The 21,346-nt window shown below is 43.8% G+C and overlaps 1 pseudogene; it reads left to right on the top strand.

Moving 5' to 3' along the window:
- The window catches only part of LOC118369445 (inactive tyrosine-protein kinase 7-like), a 195,689-nt pseudogene that overhangs the window by 124,445 nt on the left and 49,898 nt on the right, over positions 1 to 21,346 (top strand).

Below are 21,346 nucleotides of genomic sequence, written 5' to 3'. Positions count from 1 at the left end.
ACAGCACCAAGCTCTGTTTGGCGACAATAGAAGATTAGAGATGGGTAAAGCACATAGTATTGTATGGATACATAGCCTACAGTACGTTTTAAGACATTGTATTGTTTTGTGTAATTTCACGTCTCATGTTTAGAAAGCTGTACATGTATCCTTCTTTTTTTAACCCTTATTTTACCAGGTAAGTTGACTAAGAAGAACATATGAAGAGCTTATTTCCATAATGCCACATTTTTCACATTTGTGTTTTTTTCACCACATATTATTGCTTAAGGGTACATTCATTGTGTGTGTGTTTAAAAAAATATTGCTGTTCTCAGATTTTTAATTCAGATATTTTAGGTGTGCATCGAAATGTTTTTTTTTTTTGTTGCAAAAAGCTATACATCTATTGTTTAGCTGGAATGGAATGTTCATACACTGGATATTTAACTGTGATATGTTATTGCCTCACCGAGCTATCTTAAGATGTACTGTAAGTGTAACGGTTTTCTAGATGTGGTGAAGGCGAGTCGGACCAAACTGCAGCGTGTAGGTTGCGATCCATGTTTAATGAACAAAAAACGTAACACGAATCTAAAACACAAACACTACAAAACAAAGAACGTAACGAAAACTGAAACAGCCTATACTAGTGAAAACTAACACAGACAGGAACAAGGACACTAAGGACAATCACCCACAAAACAACCAAAGAATATGGCTGCCTAAATATGGTTCCCAATCAGAGACAACGATAAACTAAACACCTGACTCTGATTGAGAACCACTCCAGACAGCCATAGACTCTGCTAGATCACCCCACTAGCTACAATCTCGCTATATACCAAAACCCCAAGACAAAACACACCACAATACAAAAACCCCATGCCACACCCTGGCCTGACCCAATACATAAAGATAAACACAAAATACTTCGACCAGGGCGTGACAGTAAGTCCCTCTGGATAAGAGCATCTGCTAAATGACTAAATGTCAAATGTAAATGTTTTACATATAGATCTCATATTACTAGTTATATTTTTTTTAAACAATGTTTTTTTTTGTGTCGATGTCACAAATGTATCAGTTATTTTATGTAGTTATTTGTTACATTTGACTGTGTAAAACCTAGCAGTACTACTTATTTCTCTGGGAGTGAGGCGGATATATAGCGTCTCGCAATAATTATTTGTCTCTCTGAAATGAAACCATCAAGTGACAGATTTCAAACAAACACATGTCTGTCATTGAACAACCTGACGCGATGATTAGATGGTGAAAAACCACAACACCCACTGGGCACAGACGTCAGTTAAATGTTTATTCCAGGTTGGTTCAACATCATTTCATTGAAATGACGTGGAAAATGTGTTCATTCAACCAGGGTGTGCCCATTAGGCAATCTCTTTCATAAGTTCCTTAAACAATAAAAGCATATTTACCAACATTTCTAAAAAAAAAAAGGGATATATAGTGTTTTGGAAAGAAACTGTTCATATTATCTTTTGCAACAACGACTTGGGGAATAGTTGCAGGAGAGTCTGTATTCATCATGTCCATACCCACCTGAAATGTTTTTCATTTTACCATAATACAGTAGCCAGTTATGTCTGTTTTTCTGACCAAATCCACCCGTAACTCAGGTTACTGTGGTTTGACTGCATCAGGGAAACCATTCACCATGGCAACAAATCATCACATTGAGTGTAACCCATACATACACACACATATTGGTCCCTTGGTGCGCCGAGGCGTGAATAACCCTAAGCCTCTGTCCTAACAATGTCCTAGCATTCATCTCTGTTATTAACACTAGCGATGCAGACCTGGCGTTCTGCCTGCCTCCTAGCTTTTATAAAGCCTTGTTGCTCCTAATGAGTTGTGGTTGCCAGGTTTCTCCTCTCCCCCCTTTTCATTGCCCTGGTTCCTGTCTTGGTTGAGCATTCATTGTCAATAGAGTTTAAAAGTCAGATAATATCTGTCTGTAGTAATGGATGTATTTTGTAGAGGGAAGGTGGCAGGTGGAGGGTGTTCTGTCATATTACCAAGCAGACTGACAAGGCATGGCAGCCATATGGATGAGTATTTGTGGACTGTGTGGTGTTGTTACTTTCTCCTCTCCTCTCTCCCTTTGTGACTCACTGTTTCCTCTTGGTTGGAAGGTTTGCCTCATCCTTCCTTCTCAGCACTCCCTAATGACAGGTCTGTGTGTGTCTGGCCCCAGGTCATTGTGACAGCCCCATCCTCACCCACTCATAACAGTGGAGGACTTGACTGAAAGCCATAGCCAATCAGCACCCCTAAGTCCATCATCAGACATACTGCAAACACACACACACACACACACAAAGACACACACAGACGATGTAGCACTAGGGCACGCTCTGTCATGGTTAGCTAATTCAATCAAATGCTTCAAAAACAACAGGTGTAGACCTTCAGTGAAATGCTTACTTACGGGCCCTTCGCAACAATGCAGAGAGACAGAAAATAGAGACATAATAGAAAATAATAATAATACAAGTTATAATAAATACACAATGAGTAACGATAACTTGGCTATACACACAGGGTACCCGTACCAAATCGATATGCAGAGGTACGAGGTAATTGGGATAGACATGTACATATACAAGGAATAAAGTAACTAGACATCAGGATAGATAATAAACAGTAGCAGCGTATGTGATGAGTCAAAAAAAGTGATTGCAAAAAGGGTCAATGCAGATAGTCCAGGTAGCTTTTTGGTTAACTATTTAACTAACGATTTAGAACTGCTTGCCTTGCAGTATCAGAGAGTATCAGTATCACAATGTTTAGGGCCTTCGTCTGACACTGCCAGGTATAGAGGTCCTGCGTGGCAGGGTCCTTAGCTTAGTGATGAACTTGGAGGGCACTATGGTGTTGAACGCTGCTGAGCTGTGGTCAATGAACAGCATTCTCACATAGGTGTTCCTCTTGTCCAGGTGGGAGAGGGCAGTGGAGTGCAATAGAGATTGCATCATCGGTGGCTCTATTGGGATGGTATGCGAATTGGAAAAGAACTGGGGTGTCTTGAATGATGGTGTTGATGCGAGACATGACCAGCCTTTCAAAGCATTTCATGTCAACAGTTGGTATTACAGACTGGGTCAGGGAGAGGATGAAAATGTCAGTGAAGACACTTGCCAGCTGGTCACTGCATGCTCTGAGTACGTGTCCTGGTAATCCGTCTGGCCCTGTGGCCTTGTGAATGTTATCCTGTTTAAAAGGTCTTACTCACATCGGCTACGGAGAGTGTGAACACACAGTCGTCCGGAACAGCTGGTGCTCTCATGATGTTTCAGTGTTGCCTGCGTCGAAAGCAAGCATGGAAGTAATTTAGCTCGTCTGGTAGGCTCGCGTCACTTGACAGCTCGCGGCTGGGTTTTCCTTTGTAATTCGTGATAGTTTGCAAGCCCTGCCACATCCGATGAGTGTCAGAGCCGGCGTGGTAGAATTTAGATCTTAGTCCTGGATCGACACTTTGATGGTTCGTTGGAGGTCGTAGCGGGATTTCTTATAAGCGTCCGGATTAGTGTCCTGCTCCTTGAAAGTGTCAGCTTTAGGCTAGCTGTCACAAACCGGCTCGAAGTTCATAACAAAAGGGAGACAACGTGGAGATAAAGAATAACGAAATATATTTATTAACTGAAGTAAAGTAAATACAATTAACAATGGTGTGTGTAATCAGTAGTGTGAGTGGTTGTGTGTATACATATGATAATGAGTAGTGTTGAAAGGTGCCAACGCAAACAAACAAAACATCCACATAAATGCCACAACCAAAATCTGTAAGTGTTTCTGCATGGAGAGAGTCTCTCCAACGAATGGGGCAGAGATGCATTTTTCCTGGGACACACCCGAGCCCAGGTGTGTCCCATTTCTCTGACGACCCTCCCGGCTCCACCCACCGACATCCTATTAAGGAAAACAAGAGCAAAGAGAGAGAATTCGGCAGACAGAGTGGGAGGGTTGTCACACTAGCTCAGTGCGGATGTTGCCTGTAATCCATGGCTTCTGGTTGGGATATGTACGGTCACTGTGGAGACAACGTCGTCAATGCACTTATTAATGAAGCTGGTGGATGATGTGGTAAACTCCTCAATGCCATCGGATGAATCCCGTAACATATTCCAGTCTGTGCTAGCGAAACAGTTTTGTAGTTTAGCATCCAATTCACCTGAGCTGGTACTTCCTGTTCGAGTTTTTGCTTGTCAGCAGGATTTCGGGGGATAGAGTTATGGTCAGATTTGCCAAATGGAGGGTGAGGGAAAGCTTTGTATGTTTTTCTGTGTGTGTAGTAAAGGCGATATAGAGTTTTGTCAATCTAGTTTGTTTCACAGGTGGATTGCTGGTAGGAATTACGTAAAATGGATTTCAGTTTCCCTGCATTAAAATCCCCTGCCACTAGGAGCGCCACCTCGCACCTCTGCATATGTTTTCTTATTTGCTTTTGGCCTTATACAGCTCTTTGAGTGCGGTCCTAGTGTCAGTATCAGTTTGTGGTGGTAAATAGACAGCTACAAAAAATAGAATAACTCTTTTAGTACATAGTATGGTCTACAGGTTATAATGAAGTATTCTAACTCAGGCAAGCAGAACCTCAAGACTTCCTTACTCTGAGCCATTGCGCACCAGCTGTTGTTAACAAAGACACACACACCTCCCCCTTGAGCCTGCTGTTTGGTCCTGCTGATGCATAGAAAAACCAGGTAGATGTGCAGTTGAAGTCGGAAGTTTACATACATTTAGGTTGGAGTCATGAAAACTCGTTTTTCAACCACTCCACACATTTCTTGTTCACACACTATAGTTTTTGGCAAGTCTGTTAGGACATTTACTTACTTACACAAGGAATTTTTCCAACAATTGTTTACAGACAGATTATTTCACAATTCCAGTGGGTCAGAAGTTTACATACACTAAGTTGACTGTGCCTTTAGAAGCTTTAGAAGCTTCTGATAGGCTAATTGACATAATTTGAGTCAATTGAAGGTGTACCTGTGGATGTATTTCAAGGCCTACCTTCAAACTCAGTGCCTCTTTGCTTGACATCATGGGAAAATCAAAAGAAATCAGCCAAGACCTCAGAATTTTTTTTGTAGACCTCCACAAGTCTAGTTCATCCTTGGGAGCAATTTCCAAACGCCTGAAGGTACCACGTTCATCTGTACAAAAAATAGTACGCAAGTATAAACACCACACAGCAATCATACCGCTCAGGAAGGAGACGCGTTCTGTCTCCGAGAGATGAACGTACTTTGGTGTGAAAAGTGCAAATCAATCCCAGAACAACAGCAAAGGACCTTGTGAAGATGCTGGAGGAAACAGGTACAAAAGTATCTATATCCACAGTTAAACAAGTCCTATATCGACATAACCTGAAAGGCCGCTCAGCAAAACCGGCATGAAAAAAACAGACTACAGTTTGCAGCTGCACATGGGGACAAAGATTGTACTCTGGTCTGATGAAACAAAAATAGAACTGTTTGGCCATAATGACCATCGTTATGTTTGGAGGAAAAATGGGGAGGCTTGCAAGCCAAAGAACACCATCCCAACCATGAAGCACGGGGGTGGTAGCATCATGTTGTGGGGGTGCTTTGCTGCAGGAGGGTGCACTTCACAACATAGATGGCATCATGCGGGGAAATTATGTGGATATATTGAAGCAACATCTCAAGACATCAGGATTAAATGTCGGGAATTGTGAAAAATTAAATGTATTTGGCTAAGGTGTATGTAAACCTCCGACTTCAACTGTAAGCACGGTTTGAAATTATTATGTTTTGATCAAATCTTATATCTGTTTGTGATTCTTGGGGTCAAATTGCGGTCTACAAGTGATTTGTAATTATGTTCCTGCCCCCCCGGCGATCCACTCTAGAAAGAATCGGCCCGCGGCTGAATCTAGTTGATGATCCCAGGTTTACAAAACATCTAATCATGATCAAACATTTTCTATCCAACGAAGGGGAACACTTACTGTAGGTATATCATTTTCTCTTCTTTCTTTTCATCTCGTTGCCTTGTCAGTGCGTTTAATTAACTTTGATAAACACACGGGTCAAAACCTTTTTAGGTCCCTGTCTACGATTTGTGACGATACCTCCATCCTTTTGAGACATCGTTTCACACTTCTCTCGATAGTGAAGTCCAAGATAAAATGTGTTTTGCTCAAGTAGTGGTATGAATATTGTCCGTTTCTATTTTGAAAGCAGTCTGTGAATTTACAAATAGTTGACAAATCTTATCCATTTTGGCAACACAGCCAAATGAAAGTGTGCTGTGCTGTATTCTCAGGTGGGCGTGACTTGAGCCTTGCTACTAACACACACACACACACACACACACACACACACACACACACACACACACACACACACACACACACACACACACACACACACACACACACACACACACACACACACACACACACACAGGCTAAATGGATGTGCCCTCATTACGTCAAATGCATACATGACAAATATGAAGGCACGTATTACTGTATATACCATTATATGAATGAGCATAGTCTACACGCTCAGTTAGTGCCAATATAGAGGTTACATCCCAAATGGAATCCTATATTCCCTATATAGTGCACTACTTTTGACCAGAACCCTGTTCCCATTGGGAAGCAGGCTGTCACACACCACAGCAGGGGAGAATCAAAGACTAATAAGCGCTATCATTATGAAAATCAATTGGTTACACTTCAGTGGGAATGGATCCGTGAGGGAGATCCTCACTGCTTCATGCTGTCAATCTCTTCTGACTCCCCTGGTTAGATGAAGGTTAAATAAAAAAAGAGCTGTTAGGGAAGTTTAGCCATGCTTCACTAGAATCTGCCAGTCTCATTTTATCATACATCATATATACATACCAGTAGGGTGGATTAATCTGATATAATCACAGATATGTGCTATTTTTGTTGAATTTTCCTTATACATTGGAATTGGGTCAAAACGGCAAGGGAACTTTTCTCATTGTGGCTGCTACCATTAACATCACAGTTAGCCTGGGTACTGTGTTACAGTGTGTTTCATGGGAAGTGACGCAGCATAAGAATACCACTTATCTAAATTTTCATCCTGTCCCTCTCATCCTCTCTCCCTCTTCTCTCTCTGATCTTTCTCCCTCTTTTCTGCTCTCTCCTCGCTGCAAAACACAAACTGTTTCTGAACTGAATTCTCTCTCTCTCTCTCTCTCTCTCTCTCTCTCTCTCTCTCTCTCTCTCTCTCTCTCTCTCTCTCTCTCTCTCTGTCATTCTCTCTCTCTCCCTCCCCCTCCCCCTTTAACAGGGTTGGAAAGTGGGGGTGTGACCCTGAAGGAGCCAACCACGGAGGCGGAGATCGAGAGCTCTGCACCAGTGACATTGCGGTGCCACATTGACGGACACCCACGGTGAGCCCCTCCACCTCTCTTCCTTTACCTTGAATTCAGAATTCAAGGGGTGCATGTACAGTGCTTTGGATACTTTATTTACATTTTGACCTTTTGTTATGAGACTTGAAATTGAGCTCTGGTGCATCCTGTTTCCATTGATCATCCTTGAGATGTTTCTACAACTTGATTGGAGTCCAGCTGTGGTAAATTAAATTGATTGGACATTATTTGGAAAGGCACACACCTGTCTATATAAGGTCCCAAAGTTGACAGTGCATGTCAGAGCAAAAACCAAGCCATGAGGTCTAAGGAATTGTCCGTAGAGCTCAGAGACAGGATTATATTGAGGCACAGATCTGGGGAAGGGTACCAAAAATATTTCTGCAGCATTGTAGGTCCCCAAGAACACAGTGGCCTCCATCATTCTTAAATGGAAGAAGTTTTGAACTACCACGACTCTTCCTAGAGCTGGCTGCCTGACCAAACTGAGCAATCTGGGGAGAAGGGCCTTAGTCCAGGAGGTGACCAAGAACATGATGGTCACTCTGACAGATCTCTAGAGTACCACTGTAGAGATGGGAGAACCTTCCAGAAGGACATCCATCTCTGCAGCACTCCACCAACCATGAAGCACGGGGGTGGCAGCATCATGTTGTGGGGGTGCTTTGCTGCAGGAGGGTCTGGTGCACTTCACAAAATAAATGGCATCATGAGGATAGAAAATGATGTACCGTAATTGCTGGACTATTAAGCGCACCTGAATATAAACCGCACCCACTGAATTATTAAAAAATATGTATTTTGTACATAAATAAACCGCACATGTCTATAAGCCGCAGGTGCCTACCGGTACATTGAAATAAATGAACTTTACACAGCCTTTAAACGAAACACGGCTTGTAACAAAAATTAAACAGTGGCCTACCAAGAAAGTCATTGGTCACTATCTTCCTCCTGTGCACTGAAACCACTGAAGCCATCTCCTTCGGTGTCGGAGTTGAATAGCCTCAGAATTGCTTCATCCAATGTTGGGTCGTTTTCATTGTCGCTCTCGTCACTTTCATCCGGAGGCAAATACCCAGCTGAGCTCATGCTGCCCCTTCAACACGCAGCAGTCCAGCCTTTCGAAACCCGTTGATGATAGTGGATTTTTTGACAATGCTCCACGCTGTCAGGACCCACTGGCAGACTAGACCATAAGTTGCTCTTCGCATGCGGCCCGTTTTAGTGAAGGATTTCTCCCCACTTGTCATCCAAGCCTCCCACTGAACAAGGAGCGCCACCTTAAATGCACAATTTACACTGATGTCGAGTGGCTGCAAATACTTTGGGCCATCTGCTTTTCTTCCCTCTGAAAGCCTTTGTTGTCTTTTTGCACTGAGTCAGTTCCTCACGCTGCTGTTTCCAACGTCTTATCATCGACTCATTAAGGCCAAGCTCCTGTGCAGCAGCTCTATTTCCTTTTCCAACAGCCAGATCGATCGCCTTCAACTTGAAAGCTGCATCATATGCATTTCTCCGTGTCTTTGCCATGATGAGGGTGACAAAATGACTACCGTAATCAGAATGATGGGAAGTTTGAGCGCGCTCTATTTACGTCACATTATGTGACGGTGCTCAGTTTTTTGGCGGCATGAATCTTGTGAAAGCGGGAAAAATCCATAAATTAGCCACGTCATTGTATAAACCACGAGGTTCAAAGCGTGGGAATAAAGTAGCAGCTTATAGTCTGGAAATTGTAGATATATTGAAACACATCTCAAGGCATCAGTTTTAAGTAAACGCTTGGTTGCAAATGGGTCTTCCAAATGTTAATGACCCCAAGCATACTTCCAAAGTTGTGGCAAATGGCTCAAGGACAACAAAGACTGGCCATCACAAAGCCCTGACCTCAATCCTACAGAAAATTTGTGGGCAGAACTGAAAAGGCGTGTGGGAGCAAGGAGGCCTACAAACCTGACTCAGTTACACCAGCTCTGTCAGGAGGAATGGGCCAAAATTCACCCAACTTATTGTGGGAAGCTTGTGGAAGGCTACTCCGGAAACGTTTGACCCAAGTTAAACAATTTAAAGGCAATGCTACCAAATACTAATTGAGTGTATGTAAACGTCTGACCCACTGGGAATGTGATGAAATAAATAAAAGCTGAAATAATCATTCTCTCTACTATTATTCTGACATTTCACATTCTTAAAATAAAGTGGTGATCCTAACTGACCTAAGACAGGGGATTTCTATTAGGATTAAATTTCAGGAAATGTGAAAAACTGAGTTTAAATGTACTTGGCTAAGGTGTATGTAAACTTCCGACTTCAACTGCATATTACAGTATGTGTATTGTAATATCAAATACGGATTTTTACTTTCCACTGAACTGCCTCCTCTATTCTCCTTCCCCCTCAGGCCTACGTGCCAGTGGTTTCAGGATGGGATGAGGTTGACAGAGAAGACCCATCAAATCAACAACAAAGAGCGCACCCTCACCTTCAAGAGCGCCAGCCCCGACGACAACGGCCTGTATTACTGCTGTGCCAAGAATGCAGCCGGCCATGTGTGCAGCAACGCCAATTTCACCCTCAACATCATCGGTATGAGTGGGTGGGAGAGTTGTGTGTGTGTGTGCCTGTGTGCGTGCATGCATGCATCTTTTTTGTCTGTACACGTTTATCCTGTGTGTGTGTTTTAGTATGTGTGTGTGGGCTCTGCTTCTCAGTAAATGCTGCTTCATAATCCTGTTCTCTTTGTTGACATCGCTCACACTTGGGCCCCCTGGCAATTTGGCCCCATTACTGAGTTGCATTTTCTCGTTCCTACCTTTGCAGCATGGTCTTCAAAAGAATCCCACACACACACACACACACACACACACACACACACACACACACACACACACACACACACACACACACACACACACACACACACACACACACACACACACACACACACACACACACACACACACACACACACACACACACACAGTGTGCCTGCTGCTCTATTGAGCCAGGCAACAGTGTGACGTTAATAAAACAAAAGAAAGGTTATGGCGTGTTAGCATATTTTCTACTTTTCTTAAATATTTTCACACCTGTCATGGTGTGTTTCGTCACCTGATAGGCCTGTTAGAGGCCTGGCGGCACTATGAGATTTGTTCTGCAGTGAATGTGTTGCTGTGGACCGTTAGTGTGAAGAGAGAGCCTGTAATGTGATTACTACAGGGCCTACCGTTATGTAAGTAGCCACAGCCACTCTCTCACACGCACTATAAATCACACAAATCCACTTATTGTAAAGGTACTGTGTATGTAAACATTAGCTTCCTCAGTTTATTCCCCGAAATTCCATTTAACTGGTATGTTCAATTTTTGGTGATTCTGTTCTATTTCAATAAGCACAATTTCACAGTGCGAGTCCCTGTATTTTTGTCCTGGTTTCTGTATACATTTTTGCTCATTACACAGTATGTGTGTGTGGAAATGTGCCCTGGAGTACATCACCACACAAAATAGAGTACTCAGTCAGGAGCACATCTATGGGAGGAACCTGATCTCCACTCCGATTAGCCACCTGCTCTGCTTACACACACGCATGCACGCATAGACACACCACACCGCACGCACATCAGATTAGCACTTGGATGGAGAGAAGAAATAAATAAATAAAAAAGATAATTGTTGAGTTTCCACCCGCTGCACAGTGCACTCCCATAGTCCTTCAGTATGAGTGAATAGTTGACAGACAGCTTTGGACAGGTCCCTAAGTACAGTATGGCCTGCTCACATTGTGGGTGGCACAAGTTCAAACCTAGGGTTCAAATCATGTTTGAAATCACGTCCAACGCTGGACTGAGCTTGCTTGTTGTGTAACCAATAACAAAATTCCCAAATGCCCAAACCCCGTCCACCTGGCACTCTTAAGGCAGGCTTAAGCAAACATTTCAAATAGTATTTGAATCAAGGTCTGCCCCAGGTGTGTGCTGTTCTGCCCAGTTAGCGTTCAGATTTTCTCTGTTTTGAACACCCTAATGGGGTTTCTGGCACCCACATCTCTTTATGGCTGTGAAATCTGACGAGCCTTATCCATTAGACCTGGATTAGAGGCATTAGACATGAATGTCCAAAATCATATTTAAAGTGCTGCAGTCTGCACTTTCTGACCTAAGCTGTGGCTAGGTGTTTAGAGGTAAACCCTGCGACTCTGACACCTCACTGGGCACGCCAAGCCAGCTGCAGCCCGAAACAGGGCCTGGAGAGTGGGTGTGTTTGGCTGGCAGACAGGTTCTGGTGGTGGAGGAGGGGAGAGAGGATGCCCTGTTAGGCCCCGTTGTCTTGCAACACGACCCGCAGTCCCTAAACGAATGTTGTGCTAACTGACGTAAGACCATTAGGGCCTGATGGTAAAAACAGAGTTTAGAATCTGGGCCTGCCTTTAATTACATTGTGACCATCAACTAATCAAAGAAGACATTCTGGAATCTTTCTAACAATTACAAGATTCATTTAATTTATCAAAGGACCTATTGGTATAGGGTAGAGAAGATAGGGGAGAATGGCCTGTGTGGTTATTGGGATGTAGGGGGGGTGCCCTGTCATGGTTTTGCCGTGAGCCTAGTTATGGAATGTGCTTACTGCCCTCATTACGTTTCCCTGGGACCAAGAGGTGTTGACATCCTGAACCTCCTGAAGGCCCCCTGCCTACCTCACACTGCTGTTAGCAACTATGAGTAAAACCTGGTATGAAATGTACGTGAGTTTGTGTGTGTGTGGGTGTTTTGCATGTGTGAGTGTGGGTGTTTTGCATGTGTCTGTGATGCGTGTGCATCTGTGCGGCATGCGTGTGCATGTGTTGTGTTTTTATGGACTGATGCCCACAGATGTAGTGATGTGTCTATCTCTCTGTCTCTTTCTCTCAGATAAGAGTTTCCCCCAGCCAGTAGTGACTCCCATGGACCAGGTTGTCCTGAAGAATGAGGAGGCTGTCTTCCACTGTCAGTTCACCGCTGTCCCAGAGCCCACTGTGGAGTGGTACTATGACGCTGAACTTCTCACCAACAAGTCCCGGTAGACACCCGTCCTCTAACCTCCTTTTCACCTTGTTTACGCCTTCTCCCTCCATTCCCCCTCCCTCTCCTCTACCTCTTCCTCCGTCTCTTCCTCCACCTCATCCTCCTCCACCTCTCCCCCTCCCCCTCCTCCACAACCTCGATCTTCCTCCACCTCCTCTTCAAATAGCCCATTGTCCAAGGCTATCTGTCCTCCTCTGTCTGTGTGGCGTATGTGTAACTGGAGTTCTTTGAGGCCCAGTGAGGTGGAACCCCTGTGTTGGCGTCTATAGCTCTTTGTTTGTTATCACAGCTCAGGCCTTAATGAATTGGAAGGGTAATGTTGCATGCTAAGGAATGTTATTTCTGGAACTGTGCAGTGTAATGCAATTTTACAGTGTCTGCGTCCCAAACGGCACCCTATTGCTTGTATGTACTACTTTTAAACCAGGGGGCGCTGTGAGGGTTATTTAACATACTCTTCAATGAGGTAGGGTTTCAGACGTTTTCGAAAGATGGACTCCACTGTCCTGACTTTAGAGCGAAGCTTGTTCCACCGTTGCTGTGCCAGGACAGAGAAGAGCTTTGACTGGGCTGAGCAGAAGCGTCTCTCCCGTAAGGGTGGGATGGCCAAGATGTTGTAGAGCATGAACCTACAGGAGCGGGTCACTGCTTTGATGTTTGCAGAGAATGACAGGGTGTTGTCCGGGGTCATGCCAAGGTACACCAGTAGTGAGCGCACAGGGTGCAGACACAGATTCTCTCCACGTCACCTGGTAGGAGTGGCCTGCCAGGTAGGATGCAGTCCAGGAGTGTGCAGAGCCTGATCCGCCCAACCCTGAGAGGGTGGAGAGGAGGATCTGATAGAGCCTGATCCGCCCAACCCTGAGAGGGTGGAGACGAGGATCTGATAGAGCCTGATCCGTCCAGCCCTGGGAGGGTGGAGAGGAGGATCTGATAGAGCCTGATCCGTCCAGCCCTGAGAGGGCGGAGAGGAGGATCTGATAGAGCCTGATCCGTCCAACCCTGAGAGGGCGGAGAGGAGGATCTGATAGAGCCTGATCCGTCCAACCCTGAGAGGGCGGAGAGGAGGATCTGATAGAGCCTGATCCGTCCAACCCTGAGAGGGTGGAGAGGAGGATCTGATAGAGCCTGATCCGTCCAACCCTGAGAGGGCGGAGAGGAGGATCTGATGGTTCACGGTGTCGAAGGCAGAGGATAGATCTAGGAGGATGAGAACAGAGGAGAGAGTCAGCTTTGGCAGAGCGGAGAGCCTCTATGACATAGTGGAGAGCAGTCTCAGTTTAGTGAGAAAATGATGCTCAAGTGTTTTGGAAAGAAAATAAAAAAAATAGTTTCTAGTCCGTTGTTTTTTTTACGTCAGAGGGGTAGAGTGTTGGTTCCTTGAGGAGGCGAGGGCAGCCAGTTGTCAGGGATGAGTTGATGAGGGAAGTGAAGAATGGCAGAGATGGCCTGGAGAAGGGGGATTGGGTCGAGTAGGCAGGTTGTCGGGATTTGAAGGAGTTTTCAAAGGTTCCTCATCACTGGTGTCAAACCTGTAGTCTGGCTGACACCAAACTCGAAGTCCTCCGGACTTCAGAGTCTGGAAAGGCTGTTTTGATTTTGTCGGTACGATGCCGTTCTTTTTTTACTGATTGGTTCTCCTCTGTGTCTTTCTCACTTAAACACCCACATGGACAGCCCCAAAGCACTGCCACCTTTCAAAACGACTGTTGGATTTTCAAATCGCCCCAGGAAAAATTCACATTTGAGAGAACCAAGATATTTTTTGAGCGAATATTGCACCAACAAACAAATTCCTGTCCAGACCACTGTGTCACAACTCTCCCTCACTGTGTAACAGGTGAGTCACATCAGCCAGGCTAGTAAATCTGAGGCCTTGTGGATACAAACAGCCTGACAGAAGGTTTTATGTCAACCTATAAGAATTTCACCAATTCATTTTACATCTACCATTCACCTCTCTGTGACGCTGTCCCAAATGGTTTTTTAGATCCACTTTACTGGTTTTTATTCAGTTATGTTTTATAAAAAACATTTCTATTTTGTTTTGATATTATTTAGTTTCAGGGTTAGGGTTAGGGACAGAAAGTAGCCTATGCAATGGAAGCTAAGGAGCCATTTATTAGGGATGTTAAAAAAAAACACTTTGGTCCTTGATTCAAATGTTTAAGATACAAGTACATCAGTCTGCGGACACCAAAACGATCCAAATGTAGCATGCATTGGTCAGAAAAGCGATTTCAATGTTACGAGCCCATATTGCCCTCCTTGCTGCACACGCTTTTTCAAGTCTGCCCACAATTTTCTATAGGATTGAGATCAGGGCTTTGTGATGGCCACTCTAACACCTTGACTTTGTTGTCCTTAAGCCATTTTGCCATAACTTTCGAAGTATGCTTTAACTTCCTGACTGATGTCTTGAGATGTTGCTTCAAAATATCAATTATTATCTCAACTAATTGATGTCAATTAGCTTATTCAGAAGCTTCTAAAGCCATGACATAATTTTCTGGAATTTTCCAAGCTGTTTAAAGGCATAGTCAACTTAGTGTATGTAAACTTCTGACCCACTGGAATTGTGATACAGTGAACTATGAGTGAAATAATCTGTCTGTAAACAATACTTGATTCCAACCGCTCTTTTAAAAAGCTTGTGAAAACGGTCATTCAGCTAATTTCCGTTTTATACGAAATTCTTTGACTACAGAGGTAGCAAAACTGTACTTCAAATCTATGATGCTCCCCCAATTAACATAGTGCTTGACTAGTTGGGCCCCAGCTTGCTGTACAACATTAAAACATATTCAGTCTGTCTACAAACAGGCTCTCAAAGTGCTTGATAGGAAGCCCAATAGCCATCATCACTGTTACATCCTCAGAAAGCATGAGCTCCTGAGTTGGGAAAGTCTTGTGCAATACACCGATGCATGTCTTGTATTCAAGATCCTAAATGGCCTGGCTCCCCCTCCACTCAATATTTTTGTTAAACAGAAAACCCAAACATATGGCAGCAGATCCACAAGGTCTGCCATGAGAGGTGACTGTATAGTTAGTTCCCTTAAGGAAAAGCACCTTTAGTAAATGAGAGCTTCCCATGTCTGGAATACACTGCCATCAGACATACAAAACTGCACCACCTATCACACTTTCACAAAATGTATGAATACATGGCTAAAGAAAGGTCAATCAGATTTGTAATCATAATCCCTAGCTGTGTATTGCCACTTTCTTTCCACGTTGTCTGTAGCTTGTGAGGTGTGGAAACACTTTGTTGCTTTTATGAATCTTGTCTTGCTGCTTTTTGTTCTATGTTGCTCTGTCTGTATGCTACGTCTTGCTTGTCCTATGTTGCTCTGTCTGTATGCTATGTCTTGCTTGTCCTATGTTGCTCTGTCTGTATGCTATGACTTGCTTGTCCTATGTTGCTCTGTCTGTATGCTATGTCTTGCTTGTCCTATGTTGCTCTGTCTGTATGCTATGACTTGCTTGTCCTATGTTGCTCTGTCTGTATGCTATGACTTGCTTGTCCTATGTTGCTCTGTCTGTATGCTATGTCTTGCTTGTCCTATGTTGCTCTGTCTGTATGCTATGACTTGCTTGTCCTATGTTGCTCTGTCTGTATGCTATGACTTGCTTGTCCTATGTTGCTCTGTCTGTATGCTATGACTTGCTTGTCCTATGTTGCTCTGTCTGTATGCTATGACTATGTCTTGTCTGTATTGTCCCTATGTTGCTCTGTCTGTATGCTATGACTCTTGCTTGTCTGTCTGTATGTTGACTCTTGTCTATGTTGCTCTGTCTGTATGCTATGACTTGCTTGTCCTATGTTGCTCTGTCTGTATGCTACGTCTTGCTTGTCCTATGTTGCTCTGTCTGTATGCTATGACTTGCATGTCCTATGTTGCTCTGTGTGTGCACACTACTCAATGATTGTTTGTATTGTAATGGTTTTTTAATAACCTGCTCAGGGACTGCGGTTGAAAATGAGCCGGCTGGCTAAAACAGGCACTTTTACTGAAACGTTGATTAATGTGTACTGTCCCTGTAAAAATAAAATAAACTCAAACTCAACTCAACATTTATGTGTAAATTTGCACGTAGCGCAAGTGGTGGGGTCAGCATGTAACATGGTGCAAGCGCGTGCCTGGTCTGGTCACCATGTAAGGGTTGAAATGACTTGTACTTTTTCTTGGTGTTGTAGCCTGTCCTCATTTAACTTTTAGTTCTGCCATTTCAATTCCATCTTCCATAGGTTAAAGTACACTTCGGTTCAAAAGTTTGGGATCACTTAGAAATGTCTGGGTTTTTTTTGTCCATTAAAAAAACATAAAATTGACCAGAAATACAGTGTAGACATTGTTAATGCTGTAAATGACTATTGTAGCTGGAAACGGCAGATTTTTTAAATGAAATATCTACATAGGTATACAGAGGCCCATTATCAGCAACCATCACTTCTGTGTTCCAATGGCACATTGTGTTAGCTAATCCAAGTTTATCATTTTAAAAGGCTAATTGATCTTTAGAAAACCCTTTTGCAATTATGTTAGCACAGCTGAAAACTTTTCTGCTGAGTTAAGAAGCAATAAAACGGGCCTTCTTTAGACTAGTTGAGTATCTGGAGCATCAGCATTTGTGGGTTCAATTACAGGCTCAAAACGGCCAGAAACAAAGCACTTTCTTCTGAAACTCGTCAGTCTATTTTTTTCTGAGAAATTAAGGCTATTCCATGCGAGAAATTGGCAAGAAACTGAAGATCTCATACAATGCTGTGTACTACTCCATTCACAGAACAGCACAAACTGGCCCTAACCAGAATAGAAAGAGGTGTGGGAGGCCACGGTGCCAACTGAGCAAGAGAACAATTACATTAGAGTGTCTAGTTTGAGAAACAGACCCCTCACAGATCCTCAACTGGCAGCTTTATTAAATAGTACCTGCAAAACACCAGTCTCAACGTCAACTCCGGGATGCTGGCCTTCTAGGCAGAGTTGGAAAGAAAAAGCCATATCTCAGACTGGCCAATAAAAATAAAAGATTAAGATGGGCAAAAGAACACAGACACTGGACAAAGGAAGATTGTAAAAAAGTGTTATGGACAAATCTAAGTTTGAGGTGTTCAGATCACAAAGAGGAACATTTGTGAGACACAGAAAAAATGAAAAGATGCTGGAGGAGTGCTTGACCCCATCTGTCAAGCATGGTGGAGGCAATGTGATGGTCTGGGGTGCTTTGTTGGTGGTAAAGTGGGAGATTTGTACAGGGTAAAAGGGATATTGAAGAAGAAAGGCTATCATTCCATTTTGCAATGCATGCCCACTTATCCAAGATGGCCTAGCAGTTGGACGTGTGTTTTTGTCTTTTCCCGTGTATATATTGTTTTCTTCAGATATATTTTAATCTCACTTTCTATCTATGGACTGAATATACACTCCTGCAACCCGCCTCACCCAATGTGGTACGGATCTGCTATTTTTACACTTTAGAACCAGAACCCCCTTTAGGAGCTAGCTAGTTAACTAGCTACTAGCTAATAGTCAGTTAGCCACTGCTAGCCGTCCTCACCGTTAACTCTGACATTAGCCAGCCTCAACCCGGTCAATTCCTGCCAGTTTGCACAGCGCGTTATCAACCCAGATCATATCGGACTGCTTTTTCTATATCACATCTCCGGATTCCTACTGCAAGCACTGAACCTTTACACCGGATCATCGCAGCTAGCTAGCTGCTATCCGAGTGGCTACTCCTGGCTAACGTCTCTGTTCCGAAGCAAGCACTAGTTAGCCTGGAGCTAGCCTCAAGCTAGGCCCATCTCCCAGCTAGCCAAAAACATCCACCAGTCAATTATTGGGCTACAATACCTCTTTTGCCAATTGGACCCTTTACTGCCGACACGGAGCCCCGCCGATCCATCTGGTCTGCCGACGTAACTGTCCGAGGTGGTTTCAACAGGCTCTTCCGCTGCAACGTTAATGGATGCCCATCAGCTAGCCTTGGCCCGCAAGCTGTCTGAATCGCTGTGTCTCCAGCTCGCCTAGCGTAGCAGCGACTACAGAATTGGCTCCCTGACTCATCTAGTGCTACTTATTGGAACCTATGATCACTCAGCTACCCATGCCTCTCCCTAATGTCAATATGCCTTGTCTATTGCTGTTTTGGTTAGTGACTATTATCATATTTCACAGTAGAGCCCCTAGCCCTGCCCAATATGCCTTAGATAGCCCTTTTGTTCCACTCCCCAAACATGCAATGACCTCACCTGGCTTAACTGGTGACTCTTGAGACAAAACCGCTCTCATCGTCACTCAATGCCTAGGTTTACCTCCACTGTACTCACATCGTACCATACCTTGTCTGTACATTATGCCTTGAATCTATTTTTCCGCGCCCAGAAATCTGCTCCTTTTACTCTCTGTTCCGAACTCACTAGATGACCAGTTCTTATGGCCTTTAGCCATACCCTTATCCTACTCCTCCTCTGTTCCTCTGGTGATGTAGAGGTTAACCCAGGCCCTGCAGCCCCCAGCACCACTCCCATTCTCCAGGGGCTGTCATTTGTTGACTTCTATAACTGTAAAAGCCTTGGTTTCATGCATGTTAACATTAGAAGCCTCCTCCCTGCTTTCCACCTGGCTACCCCTACCCCGGCCAACAGCTCAGCACCCCCTGCAGCAACTTGCCCAAGCCCCCCCTCCCCCCTGCTTCTCCTTCACCCAAATCCAAACAGCTGGTGTTCTGAAAGCTGGGCTGGACAATCTGGACCCTCTCTTTCTAAAATTATCAGCCGAAATTGTTGCAACCCCTATTACTAGGCTATTCAACCTCTCTTTCGTATCATCTGAGATCCCCAAAGATTGGAAAGTTGCCGCGGTCATCCCCCTCTTCAAAGGGGAAGACACTCTAGACCCAAACTGTTATAGACCTATATCTATCCTGCCCTGCCTTTCTAAAATCTTCGACAGCCAAGTTAACAAACAGATCACCAACCATTTTGAATCCCACCGTACCTTCTCCACTATGCAATCTGGTTTCCGAGCTGGTCATGGGTGCACCTCAGCCACACTCAAGGTCCTAAACGATATCCTAACCGCCATCGATAAGAGACAGTACTGTGCAGCCGTCTTCATCGACCTGGCCAAGGCTTTCGACTCTGTCAATCATCTCATTCTTATCGGCAGACTCAATAGCCTTGGTGATTCTCTGATCCACCTCTACGCAGACGACACAACTCTGGCCCTTCTTTTTATTAGCTTTTAAAACTAAATGCATGCTCTTCAACCAATTGTTGCCTGCACCTGCCCACCCGACTAGCATCACTACTCTGGACAGTTCTGACTTAGTATATGTGGACAACTACAAATACCTAGGTGTCTGGTTAGACTGTAAACTCTCCTTCCAGACTCGTATCAAGCATCTCCTATCCAAAATTAAATCTAGAATCAGCTTCCTATTTCGCAACAAAGCCTCCTTCACTCATGCTGCCAAACATACCCTCGTAAAACTGATTGTTCTACCAATCTTTGACTTCAGCGATGTCATTTACAAAGTAGCCTCCAACACTCTACTCAGCAAACTGGATGTAGTCTATCTCGTTGGCTGGCACTCACTTCATATTCGTCGCCAAACCCACTGACTCCAGGTCATTTTTAGTCTTTGCTAGGTAAAGCCCCACCTTATCTCAGTTCACTGGTCACCATAGCAACACCCACCCGTAGCACGCGCTCCAGCAGGTATATCTCACTGGTCATCCCCAAAGCCAACACTTACTTTGGCTGCTTTTCCTTCCAGTTCTCTGCTGCCAATGACTGGAATGAATTGCAAAATCACTGAAGCTGGAGTCTTATATCTCTCTCTCTAACTTTAAGCATCAGCTGTCAGAGCAGCTTACTGATCACTGCACCTTTACACAGCCAATCTGTAAATATCACACCCAACTACCTCATCCCCATATTGTTATTTATCCTCTTGCTCTTTTGCACCCCGGTATCTCTACTTGCACATCATCATCTGGACATTTATCACTGCAGTGTTAATGCTAGCCAGGTCGCAGTTGTAAATGAGAACTTGTTCTCAACTGGCCTACCTAGTTAAATAAAATAAAATAAGCCCTGTGGACGAGGCTTAATTGGAACCTATTTCCTCCTACAACATGACAATGACCCAAAGCACAGCTCCAAACTATGCAATAATTATTTAGGGAAGAAGAGGTCAGCTGGTATTCTATAATGGAGTGTCCAGCACAGTCACCGGATCTCAACGCTATTAACTTCTCGACGCTACCCATCCCTTAAGCGGGATAATTGTCATCAGCAACCGCTGAATAGCATAGCGCCTCAGTCAAATAATATTACTAAAAATATTCATATTCATGAAATCACAAGTGCAATATTGCAAAACACAGTTTTAGCCTTTTGTTAATCCACCTGTCGTCTCAGATTTTGAAATTATGCTTTACAGAGAAAGTAATCCAAGCATTTGTGTAAGTTTATCGATTGCAAGACAAAACATTAAGTACACTTAGCATCAGGTAGCTTGGTCACGAAAATCAGAAAATAAATCAAATTAATTGTTTACCTTTGATGACCTTCGGATGTTTTCACTCACGAGACTCCCAGTTACACAACAAATGTTCCTTTTGTTCCATAAAGATTCCAAAATACCTCTGTTTGTTTGGCGCATTATGTTCAGAAATCCACAGGAAAGAGCGGTCATGACAACGCAGACAAATTCCAAATAATACCTGTAATGTCCAAAAAACATGTCAAATGTTTTTTATAATCAATCCTCAGGTTGTTTTTAAAATATATAATCGATAATATATCAACTGCAAATGTCTTTCACAGTAGGAGAGGGAAAAGCAATACCTATCAAAACTCATGTGACCA

The sequence above is a fragment of the Oncorhynchus keta genome, chromosome 36, assembly GCF_023373465.1.
Source record: "Oncorhynchus keta strain PuntledgeMale-10-30-2019 chromosome 36, Oket_V2, whole genome shotgun sequence".
Taxonomy (NCBI): domain Eukaryota; kingdom Metazoa; phylum Chordata; class Actinopteri; order Salmoniformes; family Salmonidae; genus Oncorhynchus; species Oncorhynchus keta.
This window is presented reverse-complemented; position numbering and strand designations above follow the sequence as displayed.